Source organism: Mesoplodon bidens (assembly GCF_964165515.1).
Source record: "Mesoplodon bidens genome assembly, chromosome: X".
Lineage (NCBI taxonomy): Eukaryota > Metazoa > Chordata > Mammalia > Artiodactyla > Ziphiidae > Mesoplodon > Mesoplodon bidens.
In genome coordinates, this window is record NC_138163.1 from 89282152 (window position 1) to 89301334 (window position 19183).

Here is a 19183-nt window from a genome sequence, read left to right on the forward strand (position 1 = left end):
TCCCAGGACAGGGTGCTCATTAAGGCAGCTGCTTTGATATTTGGCCAGCTGTTTGGCCAAAACAATGGCTTGGATGAAGAGGGGAGAGCTTGCTAGGAAGTAGAGGACAATAAGGTGGTGTGTGGGGCCAGTGATGTCTTCATACCATTCACCTTCAGGCACGTCTTTCTGATGTCATATTTTAATTCCTCCCTGCTGTAGCTGCAACCTCTGTTTCTGTAATCTCTTTCTTTCCTGAACTTCCCTGTTTGTCCAGAGCATTGGATTCTTGTCCTGTTTGGTTGTGCTACCATGGGCAAATATTTTTTCAATCTCAGGGCTTCAAAGTTCATGTCTGTAATAGGGGACTAATTAATTAACACTCTCAGTCATGTCTTCCTCACAAGGTTACTGTAAGACTATATGTAATGATAATGGGTGTGAATGTGACCAACAGCATCAACTCCCAGCAGAGGCAAAGAGGCCAGCCTGGGTCGAATTGCCCAGAGTTAGAGGCATCATGAAGAGGTGGGTGGTTTCTCCGTTTGCCTGTTTTGCTGATGTTCATTTGACTTATTCTCAGCAAAATAAGCAAATGGAAAATTCATTAATCAACAAGCTACCTTTTATATTCCTGGGGGCATGAGGAAGAATCCTGAGGGTGTGTGTGTGTGTGTGTGTGTGTGTATGAATGATAGCAAAAAGAAGCCTGGAAAGCAGCAGAGGGTAAAGTTGAGACTTTATCTTTTTTTATGTGACCTTAGATAGGTCTCCTCCATCATTTATTTATTTATTTATCTGTAAGATGGAGATACTAATGCCTGCCTCCACAAGGTTGTTCTGAGAAGTGAAAGTGATAATGAGGATGAAATCCCCAAGAGAGTAGCACTAGGAGAGAAGACCCCAGGGGACTACGTAGAAGGAGTGCTGGAGGGAGGGACGCGGGAGAGTGCTGGCATAGCTCCACTGGGTCAGGATCTTATTATTTAAAAGGCTGGCCCAACACCTCTGGCAACTTTGGAAAGGACTTTTTGCTGACTCGACACAATTGGGGAGCCCCACAATAAACAGCATCTAACTCCAGCGCAGCCGGAGGCAGGCAGAGGTGGCAGCTGCCTTCTCCTGGGCGGAGGTTATTCACCCACATCCTCTCCCTGCACCCCACCTCCCAGATCTCAAGCCTCAGCAGGGGACAAAGGCAGTCGGTGGGGAGCCCCCCTCCCACGTTTTCCCAGGCCAAGCACCTCGGGAGCTGCGGGGCAGAAAGGCAGAGCCTGCCTGCAGGGATGGAACACCGTGAATGAAGGCGAGGTCCGCAGCGGAGGGGATTGGGCTGTAGGGCTGTGAAGGAGGCGAGGGGGAGGGGGCGCTGGGGCTTTCGCTTGCTCCAGCCCTGCCAGCCCAGCCAGCCCGAGACAACCCGCGCCAGCCACCGGGGCCTTGGAGAAGCCGGACTTCATTAGCACCATGCAGTGGATAAGGGGTGGATCGGGAATGGTGAGTGCACATAACCGCAGCTTCCCCAGCTTGAGCTTCAGTCCCCTAGCCCCACCCCCAGTTCCTTCACCAGCCGCCAGGCAGTGAGCCCCCTAGTCTCTGCCCACCGCCCTCTCCGCTGTCCTTGAGATACCAGCAAGCTTGCTGTGGCCATTTTAGGAACCCTTGCTTGCCTGCCTGCGAGGAAAGCCCCCTCCCTTCTCGGTCCCCGTTCCTACCACCCCCGAGTGGGGGGGTCACCTGGAAGACCAGAGAGGCAAGGGGGCTGGTAGAGGGGCTCTCTGGGAGCAGTTAGTCTCGCAGGAGGGTGGGGGGATTGGGGGGTATGGCACGGGGTTGGGAGGGAGGGGGTAGTCACAAAGCCTGGGATTGTGGAGGGACAGTATGGGAGAGCTGCGTGTATCCCCTTCCTGGGAAAAGCCAGAGAGCCATTCTCAGGGAAGCTGCTTGGGGGAGTCCTGAAGCCCTTCCTTGCCTGTGCTGGGGTCACCCTGTCCACACTTGGGGCTTAGTCAAGGAGAGACAGCTACAGAAACTGCCATCCTGGAAATAGATCTGGGCCCCATTCAGTTAGGAGAGCTCTCCCCCCCACCCCCATCCAAGGAGTGTGTGCTTGTGTGTGTGTTTAGTATCATCCTCCAACAGTTCATTGTATGCCATGATGCTCCGTTCTCCACCTGGAGACCTTGGAATGACTTCCTTTGCAGAGAGGAAGTGGTGGCTGCATCTTGATGCCTCTCTGACTCAGCCAGGGGTAGCTCAAGTCTGGTCAGGGACTCTGGGGCATGGGAGGCCAGCATGCCTTTGTCCTCAGCCGGGAGGCATGGGCAAGAGGGTCTTGGAGGGCAGTTGGGTTGGGTCAGCAGGCACTGATGGCAATGCCAGCCCACACTTCTGAACTGCCACCCATAACTTACAGCTGACGGAAAGTAGCCTGAAGGTGTTGGGCAAAAATTGATATTTAACTCATTTTTTTGCTCCCGTTTTGGAAAGGAGGAGGGAATCTGGCGTGGGCTAGGACTGTATTCAGAGGAGCTGTCCTCTTCCCTTCCTTGCAGTTTCCTTAGACCTCTGTTTCAGTGGTTCTTGAAGTCATTTAGTTTGTATTTGCCAGGGCTTCAAGAGACTCTTCTCAGATCTCCCTTTTTCCCTGGGGTCCCATAAAGCTATTTCAAATGTTTGTAGAACCAGAAAACCATAGAGCAGGAAAAGACCTTTAAATCCTTGTTTCCATCCAGGAAAGTTGAGACCCAGAGAGTGGGAGAGACTTGCCCAGGGCCACACAGCTCCATGAAGGCAAAACTGAGTCCAGCAAAGGAGTCTCCTGACTCTCTGTCACTGTCCCTCTCCACTGCTACACAGAATCATCAAATGGTGCTGATAAAGGCAGAAAGGAACAAAGAGTCATGATCTTGGTAAAGGACTTCCTTCATGATGAACTAATGCCATGAATTTTGCCTGAATAAAACCCATGACAGTCCTAGTATTTCTAGCATCAGGGTCTAGATGAGACCTCCTTCCTCTCCTAAATATATTGTAGTATAGGGGTCCAGAGCCACCCACTGACAACAGATTAAGTTAATGGAGAAATCTGAAGTTTTGCCAATTGTGTGTGAGAAAGGAGAGAGTAACAGAAAACTTGTGGAGACTATGTAATTAAAGATTGATTGATGGAGAAATCTCATAATATTTTTAGGAGACTGAAGTAGTGAATATTATATGATGAAAGCATTTATTTAACTATTTGCCAGGATTCAAGAGATAGGAGTAGTAAATTCTATTACAGCCTAGAAGGCAGGAAACTTCTAACCTTTGCCCTGCTGTTTGACAGGAGTGCTTTGAGCCTCAGTTTTCTCACCTATTAAATGGGGCTATTAATGATTACCAAAATTCCTTCCAGGTCTGAGATTCTCAGTTTCCTAGAAGTAAATGTTGGGTAAAATTTAACTAGTGGTTCGTTATGAAAAAATAGGAGTATATATTTAGCCACAATTTTATAATATGGCTAGTCAAAAGGTCATTGCTCCTTGTTCTTTCATTTGCAAAGGCCTTGAAATCCAGATTGAGCTCTTCATAACAGTGAGATTTCTTTGTTGAACGTTTGACTATTGTAACTGATTGCAAGTGTCACATGTTACACAAAGGTCCTTGAACAGTAAAACATCAGTCGGCATTTTACAGAATAAACTCCATCTCAGTAGACAGTGTTAAAAAAAAAAAACTGTGAGCTCACTTTTGATGGTAAATTATTCGGTGTATTTATTCATAGCTTGTGTCTGCAATGGCAGTTTGTGCTGGGTTAGGCAGTATGCCTAGAGTGGAAAGAAAGCTGGTCTCAGAATCACAAGTCTGACATTGAGGGTCCTGGCTTTTACACTTCTCAGCTCTGAAACACTTGACAATTGTCAAACCTCTTCCATTCTCAGTATACTCACCCATAAAATGGGGACAAAGTAACTTACCTCATAGGATCTATTGAGCTTATTAATTAATTCAAGAAAAACCTAGAGTCTACTATGAATTGACACTGATCTAGGTGCTGGGGGCAGCAGTGAACAAAAAGAAATTTTCTGCTCTCATGGATCTTACATTCTGAGGGTCAAGGGAGCTCACTAAACAATTACATAAATGACTACACAATATGTCAGGAGATGCTAAGCTCTAAGAAGAAAAAGAAAACCTGGTAAGAGAATAGAGAGAGATAGGGCTGGGATGATATATTAGATAAATCAGTCAGAGCCTCTCTGACTAAGGAACATTTGAGCAGAGATGTGAAGGAAGTGAAGGAACAAGGTCTTTGAGGATGTTTAGGTGAAGAGAGTGCTAGCCATAAGAAACAGCCAGAGAGAGAGAGCACAGCTGGTTTGTTTAAGAAACACAAGGAGGCCAATGTCCTGGGGACATTTAATCTGAGTGAGATGGGTACTTTTGAACAGATAGGGACATAATCTGACTTAAATTTTAAGAGGATAATAGATTGTAGTGGGGCAAAGGAAAGACCTGTGAGGAGGGTCTTAGAATAGTCCAGGCTAGAGGCGATGGTGGCTTGGACCAGGGTGATGATAATCTGTATGAAAGGGCTGTAGTCAGCATTGTAGATGGTCTGTGTCTTTCTCCTTTCTGACCACCCATCCAAATCCCAAATGGCTGAGTGTGGAGCTAGAATGAGCACAGAGTGGGTGGATGTGTACAAGGGAATTTTGTGTCTGTGTCAATGATCCAATGATCTGCTTTGGGCTCCTGGCCTCTAGTGAGGCTAACTGAGGGTTGATTCTGTGTGGATTACCAATGAACCAGTCTCTTGCTTTCTGGGATTCTGGAGAATATTAAGTATATTATTAGTACTTTGAAGATATGATACACTTAACATATGTGACATCTGGAATGGCTCATTTTTAATACTCTCTCCTCTATGTGACAAAATTATTTTCAGTAATAACCATGTACTAATCAGTACTAATAATTATTTTATTGATTTGCTTTTTTAAATTTTCAAATAATTAACAATGAAAAAGAAGAATAAACTTCAATTTTAAAGATATTCAAATTCAGTAACATCTCATATATGATCTAAAATGTGTACTTATTGAACAAAAATACTACACTTTACAGTTCGTATTATCTTCTCTGTTTTATATTTTAAGCACAAATAAAAACTCCAATTGGTCACATAGATGACAGAATTGAAATAAATTACATTGTCTCTTTGACTTTACAATTGTCGTGCTATCATTGTTTACTTCAAATCTACTACTTAAATTCTGGAACATATAGTGCCAGAAGGATTTGCAGACATGAAATGCACCCAAAGCTACCTTGAATGGTCTTAAACCTTTCCAAAGTAAAATGAACTGAGGGAACACATGTAAAATCTGTGTGTATGTGGGAGGGTGGCAAATGTATAACTGGAATCAGCTGAAGCGACTCTGAATCAACTTCCATGTAGAATACAATATTATCAAAGGATAAGTAATCAAAGGTACTAATTTGAAACTTTATGTATTGAATACATTACTAAAACTCAGTAATAACAATTGTTTAGAGATTTGACCAACAAAAGATTTTTTTCAAGGAGGAGCATTTTGTTACTGGCATTATTTAAAATTGCTGGCACATAGTGATAATAAAAGTACACTTTGACTTTTAGTCTTAAAAATAATTCTGTAGCTAGTACACTCTTTCATTGCCTGCACTAAGGGTTTCCTACTCCTATTGCTCCACCCTTGGTATGGCACCACTTTGGAGAATATGGAATCTTGAACTAATTCCATGCCAAATTTCATGTTACCTATATAAAAGCCACAACATTTGAGTTGGTGGAAATCTCTGCATAAGTAAGATACAAAGACAACTGATACGCTTAATCGTTGATTTAATTCTGGTATGAATGACAGAAATCTATTCACACTGGCTTAAAACACACAGGTTTTATTCTTTCACATAAAATAGGTCAGAATATAGGCACATCTGGGCCAATATGGTACCTTCAGAAAGTCTTTAGGGACTTCTCTGCTCTACCATCCTTAGCATTTGGCTTTTATTCTTGAGTTTGCTCCATGATCCAAGATGGGTGTTGAAGCTCCAGAACATTTATTAACATCTACATTCTAGGTAGCATGAAGGGAGGGTAAAAGAGGAGGAAAAGGGCTTGACCCTCCTTTTGAAAGAAGCCTTCCAGGAAGTCCTATTTAATACTTCTCCTTAAATCTAATTGGTAGGAACTGAGCCACATGGATGCTCCCAGCTGCAAGGAAAACTTGGAAATGTAGTTATGTAAACTGGCTGGTTATGTGCACAGCTAACAATCAGGGGCAAGGTTTCTGATTCAAAGGAAGAGGGGCCATTGGAAGACAACCTGCAGTTATTGTCACAGTTAATCCACATGTATGCCAGTGTAGAAATGCAGAAACTTAGGGCTTGAACTCAACTTTGGACTGAGCCACAGCCTGACAGGTGTGGCCAATAGTAAAAATACCGCCATCAGTCTGGTGAAGTATCAATCAAAACTTGATGTGCCCTGGTCTTCCATTACTTCCCCCCAGTGACAGTCTTCTTGTGAGACCAAGTGGATGGTGATATCCTTCACAGAGATGGGGAATGCAAAACGAGGAGGAGCATTTATAGAGGGGAGATGACAAGTACAGTCTGAGCCAAGTTGAGTCTGAGATGTTTGAACAGCCTCAAATGGGAGATATCCAATAGGCCAGTTGGTGATCTACATATTGAGCTCAGAGGCAAATTGGGAGGCATTGGTCACAGTTGAAGTTCTGACAGTAGATGAACCACCAGGTAGTTTACAATACAGATCAGCCTGGGGAAGTGAGGGGTTAGATCAGAATTTGAGCCTTCTCCTTTTTGTGGTAGTCTCCTACCCTTGAGCAGACCCAGTCCACTCTGTTATCTACTTTCTGGAATTTCCATGGCAACAGTATAATTTCAGGCTTTACTTTCTACAGTGCTCATGTTGCTTCTGGGCTGCCTCAGCTGTAATGTTCAAGCTGGATGACGTTGGGTATAATTTAGCCTAACTCCTTAGATCAGGGGTCAGCAAACTATAGCCTGACGGCCAAATCCAACCCACAAACTAAGAATGGTTTTTACATTTCTAAATAGTTGGGAAAGATTGAAAGAAGGACAATATTTTGTGATACACGTATATGAAATTACACGGAAATTTATATGAAATTCAAGTTTCAGTGTCCATAAATATTTATTAGAACACAGCCATGCTCATTATGCTTTCATGATACAAAGGCAGATTTGAGTAGTTGTGACAGAGACCATATGACCTGCAAAGCCCAATATACTTATTATTTAGCCCTTTACACAAAAGGTTTGCAGGTCCCCTGCCTCAGAGCCCTAGGGTTACCATGGCAGTGCCTCAAGGGAGGGGGGCAGGGACAGGCATAAATTTGGGTCTCCTACTTTTGATTTATCCAGAGCACCTGGGTTTTTGCTTCATATGTTAGGTTGTTGCTTACGATTTTGGAAAAGGGTTTTGCTTTCTCTGTGCTCTCCCTACCTCCCACACAAAATGTTTTAGTACCACTCATTTTATAGATTGTGAAAACTGAGTCTCAGATAGGGAGGGTGCTTTACCCAAGACCACAAAGTGAGTATAACTGGGAAAAGAATCCCCATATCCAACTATAGTTCAATTAAAAATAAAAAAGAAAAGAAACACCCAGAATAATGTTTGACTAAATGTATGGGCACCCTGTGGCCCAGTCAAGTTGATATATAAAATTAACCATCACATAGTCTCACTTATCTTCCCAGTTTGCTGTGAGAATCATATGTGTGAGTAGACAGGAAGGGGCTGTGTGAACTTTGTTGTTCTCTACCCATATGGGGAAGAATTATTATTCCTAACAGTACAGAGGGGATATACACTTGGGCGGGTAGAATATGATCTTTTCTACTGCCCTGAATGCAGCCCTCAGAAGATGAGACCCAACTTTACTCTTTTCTGAGTGCCAAGAGATCCAACAGGAATTTCATTCACAAGGAAATATCCTTCCCACCCCAGCCCAAGGCTTCCTGAATTCTCTGCTTGAGGAGGGACTGAAAAAGGCCCCCAAACAGCCCCATGACATGATGAGAGGAGCTTCTTCTTAGCCCATTGTTTTGAGAAGTTTGCTCATTGTGCTGTTTTTGGTGGGGGGGGTGTTTTATGTGTGTGTGTGTTAGAATATGACTAGTTCTGCAAGTGATTAAACTGTTCAGTAATGGAAACCAGGCAGTGGGGGAAAATAAATGCATTCAGCTAGCTCTAAGAAGTCTTATTGCCATGAGGAAACATTTTGTCAAAAGGTCTGTGTGACATACCAGGGTAGTGACATTTAAGTTGAGTCAGCTATGTAGGGGAAAAATCCTAACAAATTTGGATTATAATAAAAAATAAAGGATGAGATAGTGAAGTTTGTGGGGAGTTTGAGAGAGGCAACAGGAATTGCATGTGCAAAGTCCTTAAGGTTGAGATAGTTCGGTATGCTTGAGGGATAGAAAGAAGGTCAGTATGGCTGGAGCACAGGCAGAAAAGGAGGCAAGTGACATGATAGGAAGGCAGAAAATCAGACAGGGACCAGCTCACACGGGACCTTGTGGGCCCAGGGAGCTTGCAGGCCCAGGGAAGGTATGCATCAGCTATACTCAAAGACAGTATAGTTCTGTGTTTAATAGCACACTCTCAACCAGACTGCCTAGATTCAAATTCTGACTCTGCCACTTATTAGTTTAGTGACCTTGGACATGTTACCTAACCTTTCTGTGCCTCAGTTATACCCTCTGAAAAATGGGGATAATAATGGTACTATCCATAGTGTTATTGTGAAGACTGAGTTACGCTCACAGTGTGCGTGATAGTGCTGGGCACTGACAAGTGCTATTTATTCTAAGTACAATAGGAAACATTTGAAGCAGTAGAATGGTGGGATCTGCTTTATGATCTGAGAAGTTGACTTTTGCAGGCTATAGAGAATGGATTGAGGAGGGTGAAAATGGAAATGGCAAGCCCAGTTGAGATACTGTTGCAGAAATGAAGTCACTGGAGCTGAGGAGAGGAGGGCAGATTGGACAACAATTTTGGAGATAGAAGCAATGGAAACTGGTGCTGGATTGAGTGAGAGAGGTACAGAACAGGGAGGAAAAATGGAAGATGACCCCTAGGTTTCTGGCTCTGCCACTGACTAGCTGTGTGATTTGAGGCAAGGGATTTAACCATTCTAAGCTTTAGTTTCCTTATATATTAGTCAACGTTCTCCAGAGAAACAGTACCAGCAGGATATGTGTGTGTGTGCGTGTGTGTGTGTTTACACAGTTGACCCTTGAACAACATAGATTTGAAATGCGTGTGTCCACTTATATGTGAATTTCTTTTTCTTCCAAAAATACGGACTGCAGTACTATATGATCCATGGATATGGAACTGTGGATATGGAGGAGGGCTGTCTGTAAAGTTATACGTGGATTTTCAATTGTGCTCTTGCTCAGCGTCCTTAACTCCTGCATTGTTCGAGTTAACTTTATAAATAAACACACACACACACACACACACACACACAGAGGGAGACAGGGAGACAGGGAGAGGGAGAGAGATTTATTTTAAATAATTGGCTCACGTGATTGTAGAGATGCAAATCCCAAATCTGTAATGTAGGCCAGCAAGCTGGGAAGAGTTGCAGTGTGAGTCCAAAGGCAGTTTGCTGGCAGAATTCCTTCTTGCTAGAGGGAGGTCAGTCTCTGTTTTATTAAGGTCTTCAACTGATTAGAAGAGGCCCACCCACATTGTGAAATATAATCTGCTTTACCCACAGTCCACTGATTTAAATGTTGATGTCACCCAAAATAATACCTTCACAGAAATATCCAGAATAATGTTGACCAAATATCTGGGCATTGTGGCCCAGACAAATTGACACATACAATTAACTGTCACAACTTATCAGTGAAACTGAAATAATAGTAGTACCTGGTCATTGGTACTATTGTAAATATGAAATTAATTTATGTAAAGCACTTGGTACAGTGTATTTCACATAACAAGGGTTCAATTAATGATCATTTTTATTATTTTAGTACAATAATAATCCCTCACTTTTTTTGGTATTTTGAATTTTCAAAGCACCTTCACATATGTGAATTTATGTGGGCATCACAACACTCTTTATACTTAAAAGTTGGGGAAACTAAGACTGGGAGAGATGAAGTATCTTTTCCACACATCTATCTTCAAACAGAGCCAGGATGAGAAATAGATCTGTAATTCTAGAGTGTTACTCTCCCCGCTTGCCAGGAGGGGATTTTTGCTTGGCTTCCTTCATTCCAGAGGTAAGGGGTATCAGCAATAAGATCACGAATGCAGTAGGGCTTGAGGATCATAGCTAACATTTACCAAGCCAGCGTTCACCTTGCACCAAACACTGCGCTGCTCTAAGTCTTTTGCATGTGTATCTAGTTTAATCTTCCCAACAATCCTATGAGGTAGGCATGAAACTGCCAGGTAGGTTGTGGAAGAGAGCAGGACCCTCAGGCCACATGCTGAGAACTCAAATGACTTTTGCCCCTTCCTCCCTCACCATTATAAATACCAGAGATCGTGAAAACTCAGGGAAGCCATTTGAGTGTTTGTGAGACAAATGTATTTGGGTGTGTAAAGGTCAATGAAGCCTGGCAGAACACCTTTTGTGTACATAGCAGGCACTCCTGTGAATATTTGTGGAATGGATGAGTGAACTGATGAAGGAGAAGAACCTCAGGCTGCCTGTAGCCAACCATGCCTGAAGCTGGCCATAGAAAAGGCAGAGGCATTTGCAGTAAATATTCCTTTTTGCAGAGGTAAGATGTCCCTGAACCAGCCAGGCAGTTAGGTGAAGGGAACAGGCTGAAATGGGAAGCTTCAGAAGTCCTTCCTGGGAAAATTGCTTAACTCTTCTGGATATCAGGTTACTAATATGCAAAATGGGGCCCTTCTCTCTCCCTCTCTCTCTCTCTCTCTCTCTCTCTCTCTCTCTCTCACTCACTCTCTCCCCCTCTCCCCCTCTCTCTCCCTCCCTCCCTTCCTCCCTCTCTCTCTCTCCCCCACACACATGCACACAGCCACATAGACATTTCATTCACTTACTTAATAATATTTATTGAGCATCTGCTATGTACCAGGCACTGTCCTAGACACTGAATGGTGAACAAAACGGGCAAAAATTCTGTCCTTGTGGAATGGACTTTCTACTAAGGCAGATACATGCTAAGCAAATGATTCCATAAAGCATATACTATGTTCTAAGTGCTAAGGAGAAAAAATACAGCAGGGAAGAGGGATAAGAAGTATGTGTAGGGGGGGTTAAAATTTTACTTTCCTATTTCTAGCTGCACTTCCCTCACAAGGTTGCAATGAGGTTGAAATGTGATAAAAGGCCTATTTAAGAAGCTGTGAAGTTCTATTTAAATGTAAGCTGCAGTTATTCTTGGGGGATAATTTTTCTTGATCGTTATTTGCTGTTCTCTTTTCCATCATCAGTGCAGTAAGAGTTCTGGTCTAGAGGACAAGAAACTCGGGTTATAGTCCTGGCCCTGGCATGACAGTTTATTAAAAATCTCAAATGTATAGAACTTTACAGATTCTAAAGTACTTTTCCCAGAACTGAGTTTTCTGGCTTTTAATTCTTTGTTCTTTCCATTCTCCCATGAAGTGGTGAGAGCTAAGTCACTTTCCTTCTGAGAAGCAGAATATTCCCCTTATGTAAAGTGGGAACTATTACCCCTCACTCCTTGCCAGCCTTCTTGGGCTGCTGTGAGGTGCAAACCAGATAATATCATAAAATGAGCCTGTAAGGGCTGTGTGCTGTGATCTGGAGAATTGGTACTCCTGCTTAAGTGACTTATTTTGTACTTCATAAACTGGTTATATGTATGCAGGTGGGAGAGTGAGCCTTCAGGACTGAGTGCAACTTTCTTTCCTTTCACAGAAGCTGCTAAGGATAGCAGAGGAATCAATGAACCTCAGCACCTCCTAGAAATAAGAACAGTTATACAGAAACATTTAGCATCTCATGATGGAGTGGCAACCACTCAACCACTGGTGTGCAGCCCCTTTTTACCACTCTGCTTTAGAGAAGTGGGAACCAGGACTAATCTGACATTTAATACAGAAGTGACTCATGACCTTTAAAGACCTCCACTTGCTGCTTAGATATGATCTCATTCAGAATGCTGGAGGTGAGATGGGGAGCATTGAATAAGAAGAATCTTCATTTAGTATCCCCCTCACCTTTTTCTACTATAACAATTCTTTCCTTAACCAAATGTTTTAATCCATAGAGCACTTTCAAATTCATGATTTCATCATCTTTTTGGTAGGCATTATTTGTTTCTTCTATTTATAGATGAGGAAACTGAGGCTCAGAAAATATATTTTTTGCCAAAAGTTGGGGGCAAAGATAATATCAAACTCTCAAATAACAGTAATTGTTAGCATTTACTGAGCATTACTATGTGCCAGTCATTGTTCTAAGCACTTTACATGTATTCACGCATTAAACCCTCACCAAGAACCATAAGAATCTCCCTGTTTTTCATGTGAGGAAACTACAGTACTGAGAGTCTGGGGCTTGCTTAAAGTGAAGGGCCGAATGAGTACCAGGGCATTATACCATTCTCCCCATTTTAAAGATGAGAAAAGTGAGGCTCAAAAACATTAAGTAACTTGCTCAAGGTCATACAACCAGCAATTGTCAGAACTAAGGTTGAAACTCAGCAAGCTGACTAATCCCTGTGTTCTGAACTCTCAAGCTATACTGCTTCCTTCTAAGTGTAGGGCTCTTCGTAATCGGGTTAATTGAAGCAGAGAGAAAGAGAAAGGGGGAGGGAGCTTATTAAGATCACAAAACATATTTAACATTTTTAAAATTTAATTTTAATGAATGTTACAGTCACATGGTTAAAAAATCAAACAAACTATTAATATGTATACAGTGGATGACCCCTATCCACCCAGGTTCCCCCATTAGAGTTCACCAGAATTTCTTTATGCAGATATAAGCAGATACAAAAATACTTTCTTATTTTATTTCTTTTTCACCCCCAAAATCACACATTTTATATACTATTCAGCATATTTCTTTTTACTTCCTTTATTGAAGTATAATTAACTTACAATATTATATTAGTTTCAGGTGTACAACATAGTGATCCAATATTCTTATACTTTACAAAGTGATCACAACGGTAAGTCTAGTTACCATCTGCCACCATACAATGTTAATAATGTTACAATATTATTGACTATATTCACTATGCTGTACATTACATCACCATGGCATTTATTTTATAACTGAAAGTTTGTGCCTCTTAATCTCCTTCACCTATTTCACTCATCCCCTCCCCCTCCCCCCTCCCCCCACCGACAATCACCAGTTTTTTTCTCTGTATCTATGGGTCTGTTTCTGTTTTGTTATGTTTGCTCATTTGTTTGTTTTTTAGATTCCACATATAAGTGAAATCATACAGTATTTTTCTTTCTCTGTCTGACTTATTTCACTTAGCATAATACCCTCTAGGTCCATCCATGTTGTCACAAATGGCAAGATTCCATTTTTTCATGGCTGAGTAATATTCCCCATTTTCTTTATCAGTCCATCTATTGATGGACACTTTCGGTTGATTCCATACCTTGGCTCTTCTAAATAATGCTGCAATGAATATAGGGGTGCATATATCTCTTCAAATCAGTGGTTTTTCTTTTCTTTGGGTGTATACACAGAAGTGAAATTGCTGGGCCACGTAGAAGTTCTATTTTTAATTTTTTGAGGAACTGTTTCCTATAGTGGCTTTACCAATTTACATTCCCACCAACAGTGCACAAGGATTCCCTCTTCTCCACATCCTTGCCAACAGTGTCAGTTGTTGTCTTTTTGATGACAGTCATTCTGACAACTGTGAGGTGATATCTCACTGTGGTTTTTGATTTGCATTTCCCTGATGATTAGTGATGTTGAGCATCTTTTCATGTATCTGTGAACCATCTGTATGTGTTCTTTGGAAAAATGTCCATTCAGGTCCTCTGCCCATTTTTCAATCAAGTTTTTTTTTTTTTGATATTGAGTCTTGTGAGTACTTTGTATATTTTTATATTAACCCCTTATCAGATATATAATTTACAAATACCTTCTCCCATTCAGTAGGCTGCCTTTTCGTTTTGTTGATAGTTCCTTCACTGCATAAAAGCTTTTCAGTTTCATGTAGCCTCATTTGTTTATTTTTGTATTTGTTTCCCTTGCCTGAGGAGACAGCTCCAAGAAAATATTGCTGAGACTGATGCCAAAGAGCATACCACCTATGTTTTCTTCTAAGATTTTTATGGTTTTAGGTCTTACATTCAAGTCTTTAATCCATTTTGAGTTTATTTTGGTATATGGTGTGAGAAAGTAGTCCAGTTTGATTCTTTTACATGTAAATGTCTAGTTTTCCCAGCAACATTTTTGAAGAGGCTGTTGTTTTCCCCATTGTATATTCTTGCTTCCTTTGTTGTAGATGAATTAACTATATAAGGGTTGACTTATTTCTGGGCTCTCCAATATATTCCATTGATGTATGTGTCTGTTTTTATGGCAGCACCATACTGTTTTGATGACTGTAGCTTTGTAGTATAGTTTGAAGTCAGGGAGTGTGATACCTCCAGCTTTGTTCTTTTTTTCTCAAGATTGTTTTGGGTATTTAGAGTCTTTTGTGTTTCCATACAAATTTTAGAATTATTTGTTCTAGTTCTGTGAAAAATGCCATTGTTTTTTTTGTGTGTGTGTGGTACGTGGGCCTCTCACTGTTGTGGCCTCTCCCATTGTGGAGCACAGCCTCTGGACACGCAGGCTCAGAGGGCCATGGCTCACGGGCCCAGCCACTCTGCGGCATGTGGGATCTTCCCGGACCAGGGCACGAACCCGTGTCCCCTGCATCAGCAGGCGGACTCTCAACCACTGTGCCACCAGGGAAGCCCTAGCCATTAGTATTTCAATAGGGATTGAATTGAATCTGTAGATTGCCTTGGATAATAGTAACAATGTTAATTCTGCATATTTCTTTTTTGCACATAATGTATCTTTGAGATATCTCCATATCAGTCCACAGAGAGCTTCAGAAGTCTCATCTTGGCCCTCACAAATCTCTGCAAGCCTCTATCCATCTGTGTGTCCTGCACACATCTTTTCTTTACCAATCTTTGGTAGTGTCCAACTCTCTTTACATCTTCACTCAGAGCCTCACTTCTAGACTACCTTGGACTTCTATAGAAAATACAGTTCCTAAGTCAAATCCTTAGACTCCCTCTGACACATAATCTAGCATCTTACAAACTCCCTAGTTGAACTAACCCCCTCCTCTCCTACTGCAGTTTCAACTTATTCCTATCATCTACCTACCTACCTACCTACCGATCTACCTGGTTATCTATGTAATGCTTGTCAGGCATCTATTCTGAGCAAAACTCCATGTTTAATTTGATGATGAATGCTTAGTGTCCTTACTGCACAGCAGTTTACAGTTTAAATGAAGCCTGTAAATAAATAAACTTGGACATAGTAGTCAGAAGCGTAGCTGGTTGAATGAGTCATGAGGCCCCAAAATGGAACTGTCCAGGAGATTAGGCTCCAAAACCAAACACTAGTCCTCAGGGAAGCATTCACTGCTCATCCCAACCTTGAATTGATACATTATTGGGTTTGGCTTTCTGATACTGATACTGAGCCTGATATGAAAGCACTGTACTTCCTCTGAAGGGGCTTTTAGACTCGCTGCTCTTTTCCAACCATTCTTTTCTAACCTGAGTAGAGGCAGGTTGTTTGACCCACTAGCTTGCTTGAAATAGAACTGCAATAAGCACCTCCCCCACCCCAAAAAGAGAGAAAGAAATAAGCCTGAAATAGATGCATGCAAAGGAACTGGAGGAAATTGCTGTTCCTGAGTATTTATTCAGAGATGTATTCAGTCTTTGGACACAGCAGGGTGGTATAGGCAATTTTTCTTGAGGGAAGGGCTTCCTTCTTAGTGGCAGTCTAGAATGGCTTCTGCCAACAAGTAACAGAAAACCAAAGAGGTCCTGAAATTCTCAGCCTGTAATCTGGAACTTTTAGTCCCTTTTGGAGAAGTTCTGACTAACGAAGGCCCTTGCGGGAGGGGAGGCAGTGCAAAGGTTGGTATTCACAGGCCACAGCAGAGAATAATTCCATGATACATTTCCTCTACATCCTACATTGTGAATCAGCAGGACTATGCTTTGGTCTTCATTCATTCATTCATGAATTCATTCATTTACCATTTAGTTATTTAATCATTTAAAAATATTTATTGAATTCCAAGCACTGTTCTAGGTGCTAGAGATAAAGCAATGAACAAAACAGTCTCTACCTTCATGGAGCTTACATTTTATAAAGGGAGAAAATAAACCAATAATTATATAAAATTTCAGGGCTAGAAAGAAAAGCAGGATAATGGAATAGAGAGTGATGGTGTGGTTCAGTTTTAGAGAGGGTGGTCAGGGATGGACTCCTTTTGAAGAGATGTAATTAGAGCTAAACTTCTAGATAGCTAGGAGAAAAGTCCTCAGGCAGAGTCAAATTCTTAATCTTATGTCTGCTTTTCCCCATAAAATGCCACCTCCACAACCACACAATTATATGCAACTTTATTCTTTAACTTAAGCTAATCACTCATCACCCTTTCCTCAGAGTACCCCACTTGGGACCAACTCCATGCCTGCCACAACTTTGGCAAGACTGTTGACATTTTAAAACAACCAATGCTTTATTTTAAGTTACAACTGAAAACAAGTCATAGCGTTTTGAGTTTTAAGGAAGTTTAAGGACTTGTTTGAGGTCATACGATTACCAAGAAGCAGAGGTTGGATTTACATCCAAAAGTTTTAGCTTTTCTTCCACTGCTTATTTCACTTTGCCATGAGCTTCTCAAGGCATTGTGGGGGCACAGCAGCACATGCAAGTATCAGCCATTTTAGGTGAACATGAGTTCACAGATAGCTCTTCCTAAGGTCCAGTGTTTAGAATAAGGGAGGTGACAGTTTCACCATACTCCCCATTGTCACTCCCACCTGGATATGTGTTCTGAGGGCTGTGTGGACAAACTGACAAGCAACCAGCCTGGGGAGGGGACTGTAAACCATGCCATAAGTGGAAGAGCTTAAAGAAATGGTCATGTTTCTCTTGGAAAACAAGTGTGTGTGTGTGTGTGTGTGTGTGGGTGTGTGTGCGTGTGGGTGTGTGTGTGGGTGTGGGTGTAAGGTGGGCGTTCAGGAGAAATAAGAGTTTGAACCCATGATAGATGTCTTCAAACACTTAAGAAGACTATTGCTTAGAAGGATAGACCTTTTTTGCATCGCCCAGAGGATAGCACTCTAACAAATGGACAGAAACCATAGTATAGGGAATTTTAGCTCAAAATGAATAATGGCTTTGGAAGCTTCAGGGTGAGTTCTTTTTTGTTACTGAAAATATTCCAGTGGCTGCTGAACAAAACTCATCAGAGAGAGTGGAGAAAAAAAGGTGGGCTTTGGAAGTAGATCTCAGTTTAAACCTTGCAATTGTTACATCCTACTTGTATGGCTCTGAGCAAATGATGTAAACATTCTTAACCTTAGTTTTCTACTCTTTAAAATAACAGTAACAATTACTTCTTTTCGGGCTTCTGGGAAGAATTAAATAAAATGACATGTTGAAAAACCTAGCACCATGCTTGCCCAAAGTAGATGTTTCCTCCTCCCCCTCCACTCCCCCTACCCCATCACATATACTGTAGAGAGAATTCCTACAAAGGGAGGTTGGAAGGAAATAACCTTTTTTTCCCATTTCAAGTATGAAATTCTATGACTTGTTCTATAATCATCAACAAAAACTTTATTCATTATCTGATTTGTGCTTAGGATATTTTACTGTATGACATTGAAATTATGTGTGTTTGTGACTCTTTTCCCTACTAGACTATAAGTTTCCTGAGAGGCTCTCTGTACCCCTTAGCTGTCAAAATAACTGCTTATTGAATTTAACTGATTTGGGGGGTGTGGTGATCTCTGTGCTGAATAACTGAACTAACCAAGAGTTCCTGTCCTCAAGGAACTGATTCTCCTAAATAGAGCTGACATTCAGTGAATGTGCAAGAGCATCTAGTCATATAGATAACCAAGAACATGAACAGACAGGATTCAATATCTTCAGGCTGCCTGTGGCAAATATCGGGGATTATCAGGTGGTTGAGGTGGGAGTTGGATGGCAAATAAATAAGTAGCAGTAGGGGTCAGGAAAAAATGTGGAACATTCCTTGGGTGTGCTTCCTGACAGAAGTGGGGATTTGGGAGCTGTTTGAACCATGAGGGGCAAAGGACAACCAGGTATTGGCTTTTCCCAGATAGAAGGCAAATATTTAAGACCTAGATATCTTATATCTGGGTGGTAGGCCACTGGGACTCCAGTAAGGACATTGAAGCAGTTTATTCCTGTGACCCAGGAGACATCATGTCAGATGCTACTGGAAGGTGGAACATGTGTCACCTAGTGGCATTTATACAGCATAGTGTTGAAAAGCATAGGCTCTAGAGACAGACTGGGTTGGGTTTGCATCTGGGCGCTACCACTGATTAGCCATGTGACCTTGGGCAACTTATTTAAACACTATGCCTCAGTCCCCTCACCTGTAAAATAAGGATGATAATAGTATCTTCCTCATAGGGTTGTTGTGAGAATTAAAATAATATATGTAAAGGGCTTAGAACAGTGCTCAGAGTAAGCACTCTATAAGTGTTAACTATTATTATTATTATCTAATGAGGGCCTTTTGGATCCTGGGAAATATACTGGGTGCTTATAGTAATTTTAATGTGAGTATGGGAACATTTATATTCCAGACTATCTCATGGAGTGATTAGCTCCTCAGCAGTGGCTGTGATAGAAATAGTGATAGCATCTGGCTCAAAGAGATGAAAGAACTTTCCACGAACTGAGATTGTCCCAAAGACTAACAGGTTGTCTTAGGAGAGAGGAACCTCACCAATGTTGTGTGTGTTGGAGCTAAAACTGGATGAGGATGTTACAGAAAAGATTGAAGGATGGAATTGGGGTTTTGCTATACCAAGAGATTCTGTGATTCCTTGATACTTAGCAGAAGGGCTGCCTTTGAGGTTGGGGCAGTGCTTTTTTAGTTTTTAACTTTTTAT